The 14164-nt window shown below is 42.8% G+C and overlaps 1 protein-coding gene across 11 annotated transcripts in view; it reads left to right on the top strand.

Annotated features, from left to right (window-relative positions):
* The window catches only part of atp2b2 (ATPase plasma membrane Ca2+ transporting 2), a 144825-nt gene that overhangs the window by 22019 nt on the left and 108642 nt on the right, over nt 1-14164 (top strand). For 10 of the 11 annotated variants that reach the window (XM_054783310.1, XM_054783317.1, XM_054783315.1 and 7 more), the window contains exon 1: nt 9579-9780. The exons of the other annotated variant lie outside the window; for it this stretch is intronic. The gene's annotated coding sequence lies outside the window, so the exon portion shown is untranslated. Of the gene's footprint in view, nt 1-9578; nt 9781-14164 lie in introns of those variants that run through there. 11 annotated transcript variants of the gene reach the window in all.

The raw sequence follows: 14164 nt of genomic DNA, 5'->3' as shown, positions 1-14164 counted from the left end.
ATTGCAAACAAGCAATGTGGCGGTGAAGATGGCTGCGACGCCCGCGTAATGACACCATCTTCACCACAAACACAACAATAGGCAGGTGACGGCGTGCAGTGATACAACGGAAGAGAGAAAGTAACGCCTCACGATTGTGAGGTCTGTTTTGTTTCGAGGAGGCATTTTTGGGACGCAAATGTATTACTCTTTTGAACGCATTTTGTTTTGAGAAGCCAAACTCTAACCGGAACTGCGTTTCTCATTACTGAAATGCAACCAGAGCTGAGCTCACAAGACCAAGTGCGGGGTACGTCACCATTGATGCACCACACTGCTGATGAGATTGTCATACAACTTCATGTTAAAAAATCCAACCTATCCTTAAGGGGGACCTATTATATAAATTTTTGGGCCTTTGTATGGCGTTCTGGACTCCTATAGAACAGCTACACATGATAACCCACACAGAAAGATTTCGAGATCCACCACCCCCGGCCCTCCTGGTACGCCTCCCGCCGAGCCCACTCCACTGTGATTGGTCACAATCCCAAGCGCTCCCAAGGACTTCCGGACAGCTGCCGAACCCCTTTTGTCTGATTACTGACACAAAATAAACAGTTAGGACACTAATAAATTGTTACTTACAGCTTGCTGTTGTGACTCTTCGACACGACTAAGTAACGTAGGAAAGGCGTCGGACTTCAGCAACAGTTTGGCGTACAGTCCAGCTTCGTATTGGCACATGTTCACAAAACAGTCCCGTGTGAAGTGCCGTTGACAGATGAGCATATTTTTCTCTCACTGGCCGGGAATCAGCAACTCCAACCACTTCTGCCTGATGCTTGCCTCTTCAGGCACACCTGAACAAACATTTCCTGGGAGCGAAGCAGAGCGGGGGGAGGGCAGGCCTACAGCATTTTCTTGGGTATGCCCATATAAGGAAGTCCGGGTTGCTTTGACAAACGTGTTGGCATCATTTAACACGAGAATACAACATTGTAACAACATGTATAGGTCAGAAGAGGAAAAGCATAATAGGTCCCCTTTAAGCGGCGTCTACACTTGCACGCATTTTGCCTCCGCATTGTCCCGCAATTTGCCGCGGCAATGCGTGGAACTTATTTATGTATTTATGGAACGCCTGAAGCGTGAAGATTAGTTTGCGCACTGTTTGCATTCTGTTTACGCATAAGTAATAAATACGCACTTGGTGTGCATTGGCACAAACTCACCACGCTCCCGCACGACATATTTACACTTTGTCAGGTAGTGTTTACGTGTAGTGCACGACAAAAGTAAGTGTGACGCGCATTGTTCCCGCATGGGTATGCATTGTCACCTACCGCATCCGTGAAGTAGTCGTGGCATTATTTGGTGCCTCAGTGTCCCACGTGATGCCACGCAACAGCAGGCACTACCCCTATAGCTTCATTTATTCCTCTATTTGTGAGGGACCTACAAGATATTGAACTCTAGAGAAGAAGCTCATGCAGAAAAGGAAGGTATGTCTATATTTTCTCACAGATGCAGATAGGGAAAGTGCAAAGAGCAGGAAGGAGGCAGTGAGATAAAACAGAGCCACAGAGCGTGTGGAAGACAGAATTGCAGACTAGAAGACATCGCTTTGGGCATTATGGTCACTTATGAACAGAAAATTACAAGGAAGATCTAAGAGGCTACAGAAATTACTTGAGAATTCCCCCCAACTTGCTCCAAGAGGTGGTGGAAAAGTTAAACCATTCATGTGAATGAGACACGCTTCGATACGCACGTCCACATTGTTTGCACATAGGTTGCGCTGCGTTCACGTTGCGTTCACGACTAGGTCACAGAAATTATGCATGCCACAAATTTTGAACGTTTGAAAATGTTCTTTGTGCACTAGCACGCAGCCCTGCACATGCTACACATACTTTACACCTGTCTATGACCAATGTACAGTACTCATTGGCACGCAAACTTGCGTACCACTGTGGGGACAAAGTGCGTGCAAGTGTAAACAAGGCTGTAGTCGACATGTTTTGTTGTTTATTTATATATGTGATAGTAAGATGGTACCATCATTGGCCTGCTTTACAGTTCCTGTTCATGCTGTCATTGGGCAGTTACCTGTCAGTCATTAAACACATATGTTGCTGATTGGTTTGTTGGCAAAAGATTCATTATTTAGTTTGACAAGTGACAATGAGGACAAAGTGTAGCATCCTCAAGTAAGCACAGAAACGGTTGACTGTAATTGGACTCTTTCTAACGTGCCTAAGAGTGCGAAAAGAGCTGTAAAGAGTCCAAAGCACATCAGATTATTATACATGTTTAGTTGCTGAAGTTTTAATAGTCCAATCTCTTTGAAAAAGTCCAGAATTAGCCTACTTTCTGTCACGCTTAGTGTGAGCATGTGTCGTAATCCATGTAGCCCGTGCGAGCTAACATGAGTCTCAGTGCCAGGCAGATCAGTTGCATAGCAACAGCAACTTTTTCAGGGCAGGAAATCTTTCACCAGTGGAATGTGTTAAGTCCAAGAACAGTAGGGAAAAATCTAACAGGGATGTACAAGCCAAACTTTCTACCATGCTGACGTGAAATGACTGCAAACATCTACTTAGCACTGTATCACTAATATACTTGTGTAAGCTCACTCTTCTACTCCTGAACCGCTGCACTCCAAAGGCTGAAAATGTGTGAAAACATGCACCCCTACTGTGCTGCGTGTGCTATTACTTTTCTGATGACTACACCACATGGTGGCGCTGTTATTAAAAGCCATAAGCAGAGCTTATAGACCTCGTCTTCCGTATGTCACGCAGGAGCTGACATGGCAGTAATCAAATTTGAAAATACCTCCAGGGACTAATGTACGCCGTTATTCATTCATGGCATTTAAGTCATTTACACTGATTGGCCCGTGGGGAAGGCAGTGTTTATCTCATTGCTCACATGTCACACTCAATATGCAGAATCTCTCAAAAGTAAGTACACGCCTCACATTTCAGCAGACATTTTATTTATTCTTCTCAAGGTTACAATACGATAGAAATTACTTTCGAGTAGTCTGTGTGCAGCTTGTATAGCCATTATTCTAAATAGCTGGCAACACAAATTAGCAGCAAGAGCATCGTGTCTTGCCTGCAGTCAAGCATGGTGGTGGTAGCGTCATAGTCTGGGGCTGCATGAGTGCTGGGGAATGCACTGGGGAAGCTGCGGTTCACTGCCATGACACTATGTCCTGAAGATTTGCAGTTATTTTGTATGTTTGGTAGAGGGAAATGTGGGAGGTGGTACGAACCGTGACGCAATGTTACAGTTTTGTTTGAGTACAGCACTGCTTGCTTTGCATCTCATTATAAGTTAACTTCATTGTTTTTTTTTTGTTGTTGTTTTTTTTTTACATACGCCATGTACGTTTGCTCACAGGATACTTCACCTTCCCTTCAGAAAAAACTATATTTCAGCCAATATTGACTTTGAAGTGACGTGTCCTTTTCGAGTTCCCTTCATTATGTCTTACTAAGCTGCCACTGAAGACTTTCACAGAAGCAAATAATATTAAAGCATTCAGTTCTGCAGGAAATTGAGGGTAGTGTAAAAAAAAAAAAAGAAAAAAATCAGAAAATATATATAAAGGTGCACAGATGAAATATTTATTTATTCAGTTAGTTTTAAACACTGCATTTTGGGGTCACCTGGTCAAGAAAACTACCTTTTTGGTGATAGCCTTCTAACAACTGAGCATCTGGTTCTGATTTGTTGAATGAGATGCTGTGTTGTGTTGTATATAAATGCCATCTTATTTTATTTGATGTAATATAATGTGATATCATTTTAATAGCATTTTCCTACGTGTTGAGGTTTTGCCGCATGGATCAAATGAACTATTTAGCCCTAGAATCTTACTTGTCGTTGTCCTCAATAGTTTTGAGCTGTGATGTTGCCGGGATCAAGTGAGCAGTTGCAGTATAAAAAAAAACAAAAAACAATCAAATAAATGAATTGAATGTATGACAAACTAGAGAAAAGGAACCATGCTAATACATAATAATCTAATCTACATAAAGCTAATCTTTTTTAAATGGTTCTTGTTTGAATTAATGCAAGCTATTGTACTTCCTGGTTGTGCAGCTGCAGGCTGTTCTCCTCCTTACAGTATGCTTAGCTTTAGTGCACACCAAATTTGACTTACAGTAAGTGACGCACTATGTCTTCCGATCTCCCGGCTGTGTGTCTGTCTATCTGTGTGAGTGTGTGCTGTGTCGCTATGTTTGCTTGTGCTATGTGCTCTATAGTGTGTGTGTGTGTTTTTCCATGTATATCTTCTAAAACTGTCCTTAGGTGTTTTCCATCCCTCCTTACGTTTCATCGTACGTCCACCTGGAAGCATTGACTTGCAGAGTGTGAGTAATGTACAATATAAGTAAAGTATATTATGAGCATGACCTCTCGGAGAGGAAGGTTAGACCTTTGGGAGTCATCTCATTAGCGTCACACACGCACACACACACGCACTTTTATTTTACTGGCGCACTTAGGAGATGGTCTGAGGCTCCTGCAATTAATAAAGCTAATGGTTATTGGCTAGTGAGCAGGATAGGAGATGACTGATTGAGCCACGGTAAACACAGCACTTCAAGGGTTAAAGATATCTCCCCTCTAGTAAATGGAGCTTTTATGAGAGAGAAGGGTGAGGGCTGTTCCATCCAGAGAAGGACAAAGTGGATGGACGTTTGCACATTTCTCTTACAAACTGCACAATCTATTGGGGTTCAGTACAACTTCATAATAATAATTTATATGGATTTTTTTCCCCATAAGAAATAGTAAAGGGGGCAAACCTTTGCACATCATAAAACAGAGGTGTCCAAACTTTTTTCACCAAGGGCCACATACTGAAAAATCAAAGGATGTAATATGTGCATTATCATATATTACAATATTATCATTGTTATTTGATATTTTTATATAACATATATTTTTTTAAAAGGTTAAAAAATTGTATTTTTATTTTTATTTTTATTATTTTGGGACGCACGGTGGCCGAGTGGTTAGCATGTTGGCAACAAAGTCAGGAGACCTGCAAGATCTGGGTTCGAATCTCCGCTTGGGCATCTTCTCTACAGGTACTCTGGTTTCATGTTAGGTTAAATGGAAAACATGATATAAACCCATAGGTAGGAATGTGAGCATGAATGGTTGTTTGTCTGTATGTGCCCTGCGATTGGCTGGCGACCAGTCCAGGTTGTACCCCGCCTCTTGCCCGAAGTCAGCTGGGACCCTAGTGAGAATAAGCAGCATAGAAAATGGTTGGATGGATAGAATATTATTATTATACTGTGTATTATTATATTGTGACTTTTAGCTATGTGGTCACTCTCCGGCTACCCCACTGGCCATCTAGACATTTCAGGTGTCAACCTATTGCCACCCCTATGTGAGGGATCGTCTCACCTTGGCCACCTCAATGAAAAATGTCTGGCTCCGCCACTGTACTTTTATCCTTTTCAACTTTTTTTCTTTGCATTATGTTGTTTTTGTTTAATTTTATTTCTACAGTGTGCCACGGGCAAATAAAAAAAAAAGTAGCCACTGGCTGCACTTTGGAAACCCCTGTTATTAAACAGTACTATGCAGAAAATGTTTCAAGTTGTTAACTGTTACATATGCGCAAAAAGAAGTTATAGAAATAATTCATAGTTGAAAATGTTGAAGATGTTGAAAATGTGTAGTACATATCATGAGTGTAAGTTCTGACGGCAGTGCAGCAAGTGCACACTAGAATAGAAGTCATTTTTCCATGCAGGTCTTTTGCATTGTGCGGATGTAAGTAATAAAGTGGGTGTATGTCATAGCATTAAGGTGACATGAGATAGTAGAGGGCGTCTGACATTGACACGTGACAGAGATCCTATATACAGTACCTGCCTGACTGAGGACAGAAAGGAGAAGGGATGATGGACCACTTGGTTCTGGCGGTACCTGCACTGTACCTGTATTCTCCTGCTCGTCCTCCCAGGTTTTTTGGTGCACTGCAGCTGTGGAATCTTTCAGACGTGCTGCATTGATATTCAAGGCTTGTGTCTGATCTCCATCACTGCACTCTCTCCTCATTTCTCTTCCGTGTACACGTTAAAGAGTCTTAACAGCTGTTGTGTCAAACTAACACATGACACCTCTCCCCCTCGGACTGCTCTCCAACTAAATGACACCCTCCCTCCACCATACCCTTGCTTCTCCATGTTGCAACCCTCAAAAGCTGGCTATTGCCTCACTTCTTGAACACCATCAGCATCCTTTAATGACGCAGGCATAGAAGCTATAGGTGATGAAAGCAGGAAGCAACGACTTCTGATAGATCTTCACGTTAAGTGCCACATAAAACTAAATAACGCAGCTGCAGCTTATTGAAGTATGCGCATGCCTGGTGACTCGGGGTGGGTGGATCAATCGAAATGATGATAGTCATGATATCAAGGGTAATATCAGTGCCTGAGCGATAATAGTGCAATGAGATGGATCTTTTTCAGTTCTCATCTCTGTTTATTTTCACAAATATTTGTGTTTCTTTGTTGTATCGTGCAAAAAAACAAAGCAAACAAATAACTCGTGGCTCAACATGGAGGTGGTGTCCGTGTTGACCTCGCTATCAAAAGCATTTTTATTGGTTATTTTATCATAATGTAAGGGCAGACTAACAAAATAATGAGATTTATGAAGCACCAATCACCTGCTTTCATTGGATTTATGACTCAGTGTGCTTTGTTGCAACTTCAGACCATCTTTTTAAGCAGTCCTTAAGCAAAGGAATCAGTGAATTCTACTTATGTACAAGTTTGGAGGCTATTAGATGAAAATTACTGCATATTAGTTGCATTTGAAGCATTCGGCAGTTTTATCGACCTCTGCCTACGCTGTAAAATGTTGGTGTGTTATACTCCCAATGAGCTCATTAATGCTGACTTATCAGTTTGCGGCTTTACTACTGTTAGAACATTGGTTTTGTTGCTACTGTGTTGTTGCAGTATACTACAGTATAATAAATCACCATGCGATCAAAGAGAGCTACATTTTCAATTCCACTTTCTCATGCCCTCCAAATAATTATTAAAGTTTTAAAAAGGTGTTATATACAGTCTCATTCCTGGCATTCACCATGGCCATGGCAATCATCATCAGGGCCTCTAGATGGGTGGTGGGAGGCGAGCGAACAAAAAACGGAACCCAGCTTCCACCTATCCGAGCATTCATGGATGACATGACCACGCTGACCACCACTGCAGCATGCACCAGGCGGCTACTTGGAAAGCTGCAGGAGAACATCAGATGTGCCCGAATGAAAATCAAGCCGAATAAGTCACAAAGCATCTCAATAGTCATGGGAGAGCTTAAGAATGTGAGGTTCTGCATTTGTGACGACCCAGTACCGATGGTGTCAGAGCAACCCGTCAAAATCCTGGTCAGATGGTACATTGCAAGCCTCAGGGACAAAGCCCAGGTGCAGGTACTAAGGCAGGACAGTAGCACCAGTCCGGACACCATCAACAAGTCAATGCTGCCAGGGAAGCTCAAACTCTGGTGCCTACAATTAGGACTACTTCCTAGGGTAACGATCTACGAGGTCCCAATAACAACGGTGGAGAAGATGGAGCGAAACAAAACTTCGTATGTGAAGAAGTGGCTTGGCATCCCACGCTGTCTGACCAACATCAGCATCTACGGCAAAGGAGTCCTTGAACTAAACTACCTATCACGAGCCTCACTGAAGAATACAAGCGCTCTAAAGAGAGACTACAGATGACATTGAAGGCCTCCGGAAATCAGAAAGTCAGAAATGCTGCACCACCTCTGTTAACGGGGAGGAAATGGACACCACCGACGCAGTACAGCACGCTACACCCCTGAAGCACAACGACATTGTGGGACATGTCGAGCCATCGTTGCAGTGAATAAACCAACTTGGCACAAACCTTCAGCTTCACAAAGGAGGAAAATGGGGGTAGAGGAGGTGCCCTGTCAGGAGGAGGCTGAAAGAAGTGCAAAGGCTGTCTCTCTTGCCAAGCAGGGACAATGGATGAGGTGGGAAGGCATGGAGAGGAGAAAACTCAGCTGGAGGCAGCTCTGGGGAAGCAATCATAAGAGCTACAGTACATATGATGTGCTCCCATCCCCAAAAAAACCTTCACCAGTGGTATGGTGAGGACCGAACCTGCTTCCGGTGCCCAAATTCAGCGACTCGCCAACACATCTTGACCAGTTGTAGGACGAGCCTCCGCTACACCTGGAGGCACAATCAGGTCCTCAAGAGTCTGGCAGCAGCCATTGAGAGCAAGAGGAACACCATCAACTCCTTGCCCTTGAGAGACAATTCCATCTCTGTGCCAACATTCATTCGAGAGGGACAGAAACAGACTAACCACCCAGCTAGCAAACCAGAACTGGACAGCTAGCTATGGCCCGGGATTGGAAGATATTGGCAAGCAACTAATCTTATCGCCAGAGACCCTCAGGCCAGACTTGGTGCTGTGGTCCACTTCACTAAAGGTGGTCTACATCATAGAGCTCACGGTCCCATGGGAGGATTCCACCGAAGAGGCCTACGAAACTGCGCTACACGGATCTGGCAGCAGATGCACGACATCGAGGATGGAAGGCCAAGGTCTATCCAGCTGAAGCAGGATGCAGAGGTTTTGTGGATTCCTCTAGCATCAGGCTTATGAAAGACCTTGGCAATCATGGACAGGCTCTGCGACAGACAATAAGATCGGTCTCTGAAGCGGCTGAAAGAAGCAGCCAGTGGCTATGGATCAAGCGCAAGGACACTTGCTGGGCTCAAAGCAGAGGGGGGCACACACCTGGGACGTCAGGTGTTACCGATGAGCTCTCTGGAGGTGTCATGGGCATATCATTGAAACACCAATGAAGGAGGGTACCCACCTGACGACCGTAAAGAAGTTTTAAACCCACCTCCTTCCTTCCTGCCCCAAGGGTGGTGCATGGGGGGAAGGGCATGATTGGGCATGGGACACAGGCTCAGGCGTGATCACCCTGTAGTTGGCCGCCTTTGATGAGGGTGTCGAGTGTTGAAAGGCCGAAACACCCACTGATTTAAAGGTACACTACTGATGATGTGTCCCAAAATTTACATCCTTCCCGTGGCTGAGATAAAGTTCCCACACGACTCTCAACATCCACGCCTCATGTGATTATCATCTATTGGCACAAAGGACATTTTCCATCAAGCCCTGTGTATTTATGAAATTGTATATAATAAGTTCTCAAATGTAAGAACCTCACTCCAATTATTGCCAATTTCCAATTAAGGTAAATAAATGCTGTAATCTAAGTATTTAATTCTCGCCACCCATCATCTCTGAGGGCAAAATATCAAAGAAAGAGATTCATACGTCAAATATATTTCTACATATTGAAATGTTCTGTTTATTCACCCATTTCACCCTGCAAATGACTGGAAAATGCCTCACACACACACACACACACACACACGCACACACAGCACCCAGCACCCCCCCGCTGCCTGCCGACATGGTACAGACTGTGCATTGAGTCGGCCCCAGCTGAGGTGGCAGCAGCAGCACAGGGAGAGAGAGCTGCTCACAGCCAGTTTCCACACACATACACACACACACGCACACGCACTTACATTCACTCACTCATACATACACACACACATACACACACACACACCGCCGTGGTGGTTAGTCCGCCGCTGCCACTACCATCGCTGCCGCATGTGTCGGTGCGCTCACAGGTGGATTGTAACACTGCGGGCGATTGTAACCTCCATGTCATGTAAGTAGGCTGTGGTAGTGTTGCATGGCGGTGAGATAATGCATGCATGTTACATGACTGCGCATCTTTTCTCGACTGCAGTCTCTTCTGACTGTGTGTGTGTAAGTGGGACATTAGACGTTGCATTAATGGGCACGCTTATCTGTGCTGGATGCTGCCAGCGAGCAACTGATGATGAGCTCGCCGTTTGCGTGGCATCTGTTTGATTGGCTCGCTTTACTGGAGTTTGCATGCATTTAAAGCTCACCATTAAGACTGACAAGACAGACTGGATCACCCCCCACCCCACCCACACAGACACCCACACGCACACACACACACTAGATTGATTATTTATCCTTCCTATTGGCAAGCAGGGATGGCTGTGTGACCTTAAGCATATAAAGGTCCACTGCATCTGTTTTTTTGTTCTGTACTGATTTTATGGAAGCGATAGCTGTAGAGCAAGAAAGGCATATGATTAATTGTTGCCTTTGTCATCATTTTCTACACTTGAATGTGGTTTTCCAGTCGTTTCACTGGATAACAGCAGCAGCGTGCAGCGATCCGTTTTTATCTTTTTAACGTTTTATCTTTGCACCGCCAAATAAGCAGAGCAATAAGTACTCGTAATCAATAAATCAATCTAACCTGTAAGTGTCCCTCTGTATTTCTTATCTTCCCAAGACACGTTGGACAATTTGGCATCCCTTTTCTGTCCCTATTGTAAAACTATGGGTGGTACCCCATCATAACGATGCCAAAAAAGGGATCAACTATTTCGGTGGCTCTTGACAACTTCTGATCATGGAAATGCAAAACAAAAACATGTCCCTCTATGTGTGATGGAAAACTCAATTACTTCTATTGACTCTTTTTAGTCACTCACTGAAATGAATCAGGTACAGTAATCCCTCGTTTACTGCAGTTAATTGGTTCCAGACCCGACCATGATAAGTGAATTTCCTCCAAGTAGGATTTCTTATTTACAAATGGAATATTTTCATAGTTAGAGCATAGAAAAACTTCTAAATATGTTTTTTAAACATGGGTTAAACTATTTTGGTGGTGCCTGACAACTTTTGATCATGGAAATGCAATGCAAAAAAAGAGTAACGTGTTAAACTGTACTGCATGGTGGAAATGGAGAATCAAACTTTTTCGGCTTACTGAGACATTCTGGACAATTCTATGCTTCCAACTTTCAGTCCCTTTTAGTACTGTACTGTTGTGGCACAAAGATATGATGAGGGTCGACTTTGTCTTACTTTGTCCCCCCTGACAACTTTTGACAATGGAAACGCAATTACCAACAGTATCGGATCAGTTTGATGTATGTCATGTTCTGTTCCTTTATTTAAAATTCCGTTGTGGTTGGTGTACCAACAAAAGGATACCAAAAAATAGTACAGTAGAGACCAGATAGTTGGTACCCCTCACAATTTTGAACATGGAAATGCCCTCAAAACGTATCAAACTGCAGTGCGTGGTGCATCAACAATTTTGGTGCCCCCTGATAACTTTTGATACAAAAAATAAATAAATATCCTGCATTGTGGAATCTGGGCTTCTGTTCCTTAATGAATCTAATTCTTCCTCTTAGCAAGACCTTTTCGACAATGAGATAACCCTTTTTGTCCTTTGGTACTGTACTGTCCTTTTCTGGTCCTTTAGGTACTGTAACCAACAAAAGTGTCTGTCACCTTACACAGTTTTGATGATATAAATGCAGAAAAAACGAAAGTACTGTACCAAACTACTACATTAGGGAAATGGGGACATATTCAGCAAATCTACCAGTGCAACTTAACAGGAACGGTTTGGCCCTTTCTGTTCTTTTAGGTCTTGTGAAAGCCACTTTTACAAAATGAAAATGGCCAAGAGCTACTCATTTTTGTAACATTTGTTTTCATGCTTATTTAAACACAAACAAAGTAAATATGCTTGTTTTACCAGAACATTAACAAAATGCTGGTATCCACAACTCACATTTTGTATTTCTTTCTAGTGTTCTCACATTATTGACTGAAAACTTGAATGAAAAGCAGGCTTGCGGGGCCTCATGTGGTCGTGTGGGGCTACCTGGTACCCGTGGGCACCACGTTGGTGACCCCTAGATACTATACCCAACGAAAGTGTCTGTTATATTGGTACCTTATGAAGGCTTTGATCACAGAACTGCTGAAAAAAACCATGTATCGTACCAAACTGTACTACGTTATGGACATGACGGGACTTGTTCAGCAAATATACGAGTCCAACTTAATGGGAACAGGTTTTCTGGTCCTTTAGGTACTGTACCCAACAAAAGTGTCTATTATTTTGGTACTTTACACAGTTTGATTATGTAAATGCTGAAAACTCTCATGTACCGTACCGTACCAAGCTGTACTACATTACGGAAATGACGGGACATGTTCAGCAAATGTTGGAATCCAACTGAATCGGAACAGCTTGGCCCTTTTCTGTTTCTTTCTGTTCCTTTAGATACTTTACCCAACAAAAGTGTTATTCTGGTACCTTTATCCAGCTTTGATCATAGAACTGCTGAAAAAAGTAATTTGCATCGTACCAAACTGTACTACGTTATAGAAATGGCTGGAGGTGTTCAGCAAATGTGCGAGTCCAACTTACTGTAATGGGAACAGTTTGGCCCGTTTCTGTTCTTTTAGCTACTGACCCAACAAAAGTGTCCGTCATTTTTGGTACCCTACACGGTTTTCATGATGGAAATGCTGAAAAATCTCATGTACCATACCAAACTGTACTACATTACGGAAGTGATGGGACATGTTCAGCAAATCTACAAGTCCAACTTAATGGGAACAGTTTGACCCATTTCTGTTCCCTTAGATACTGTACCCAACAAAAGTGTTATTCTGGTACCTTCTACAGCTTTGATCATTGAACTGCTGAAAAAACTTATGTAGGACCAAACTATACTACGTTATGGAAATAACTGGACGTAAGTAAGTCCAACTGGGAACAGTTTGGCCCTTTTTTGTTCCTGTAGGTACTGTACCCCACAAAAGTATCTGTTATTTCAGTACCATATACAGCTTTTGATCAAAACTCATGTATTGTACCAAATTGTACTACATTCTGGAAATAACTGGACGCGTTGACCAAATGTACGAGTTCAACTGAATGGGAACAGCTTGGTCCTTTTCTGTTCCTTTAGGTAGTGACCAAACAAAAGTTATTTTGGTACCTTACACAGTTTTGATCAAAACCTGCTGAAATAACTAATATACCATACCAAGTGGGGACCCGTTGAGCAAACCTGCGAGTACAGCTTAACGGGAACAGTTGGACCCTTTTCTGTACCTTTTAGGTACTACTATGCTATGCTGCTAAGATGGTGTAACGGCCTGGTGTCGTGATACTTTAGTGCATGTATATCCACATGCTTAGGATAGTCCATGTCCATCTGTCCTAGCTGTTGATTTGATGTTATGCACATTTAATGGTCCACAGCCTCATGTTGCGACTTGAAATGCCAGGTTATTGATTGGAGCACATTAGAGGCAGTTCACTTTGAGGCTGATTGGAAAAGTGTGAAAAACAACACCGACTTAATGTGATGGCAAGGTGATGAAGAGAGCGATAAAAAAGTTGTTTTGTTGCTACAATTGTATCATTAATCTTGAGTTTCCTTGGGAAAAATGTCCTTTATAATGTATACAAAGTCTTGATTTGAGGGACTATTTTACTTTGAACAATATCTCCCACGTGTGGCCTTTTAGTGACCTTGCGCTGCTTCTCACTTGTGTTTCTGGGACGTTAAAGCAACATATTTGCCTGCATGAGGTGTTTTTTGGCGACATTCAGTGCATGTGAGAGTAACGTGTTTCAGCGGCGTGGAGGCTAAAATGGCTACCGGTAAATCTTTTCTAATCCTTTCCTTTTGTTCTATTAACAGCTTGATTGAGCTGCTCTACTATAGCCAGCCATTCCAATCGCACCTTATCTCCCAGTAGACAGCCCAATTCAAAGATAGACTAACATCCCATTCTATTTCTAGTCTTTCTTTCTAGGCCTCATGCCCGTTGTCCTAGTTTTCACTCAAATCTTCTTCTTCTTGCTGTTTCCTGACAAACAAAAAGGGCATGGGTGTTTGAATGCACGAGTGCAGAAATATATCATCACGTGTGTATGAAACAGCCCTCCTTTAGGATGACTCAGGTTCAAATTGGACTGATCGCATTGCAGTAATCGTGTACCCAAAATGCTTTGAAAAATGAAAAATGGGGTTTATAAAACTTCTTCTATTATTGTAGTATTTATGTATATAAGGCAGTCGAGGGAAAGGCTTCTTGAGACGTCATCTGTACTTCTGTGAAGAAAGTGTCGGATGTTTCGCTCCTCATCCGAAGAGCTTTGTCAGCGAACTAATAAGTGCTGG

The sequence above is a fragment of the Dunckerocampus dactyliophorus genome, chromosome 8 (genome assembly GCF_027744805.1).
Source record: "Dunckerocampus dactyliophorus isolate RoL2022-P2 chromosome 8, RoL_Ddac_1.1, whole genome shotgun sequence".
In the NCBI taxonomy this organism is placed as follows: domain Eukaryota; kingdom Metazoa; phylum Chordata; class Actinopteri; order Syngnathiformes; family Syngnathidae; genus Dunckerocampus; species Dunckerocampus dactyliophorus.
Note: the sequence above shows the minus strand (reverse complement) of the source record. Positions and strands in the feature narration are given on the sequence as shown.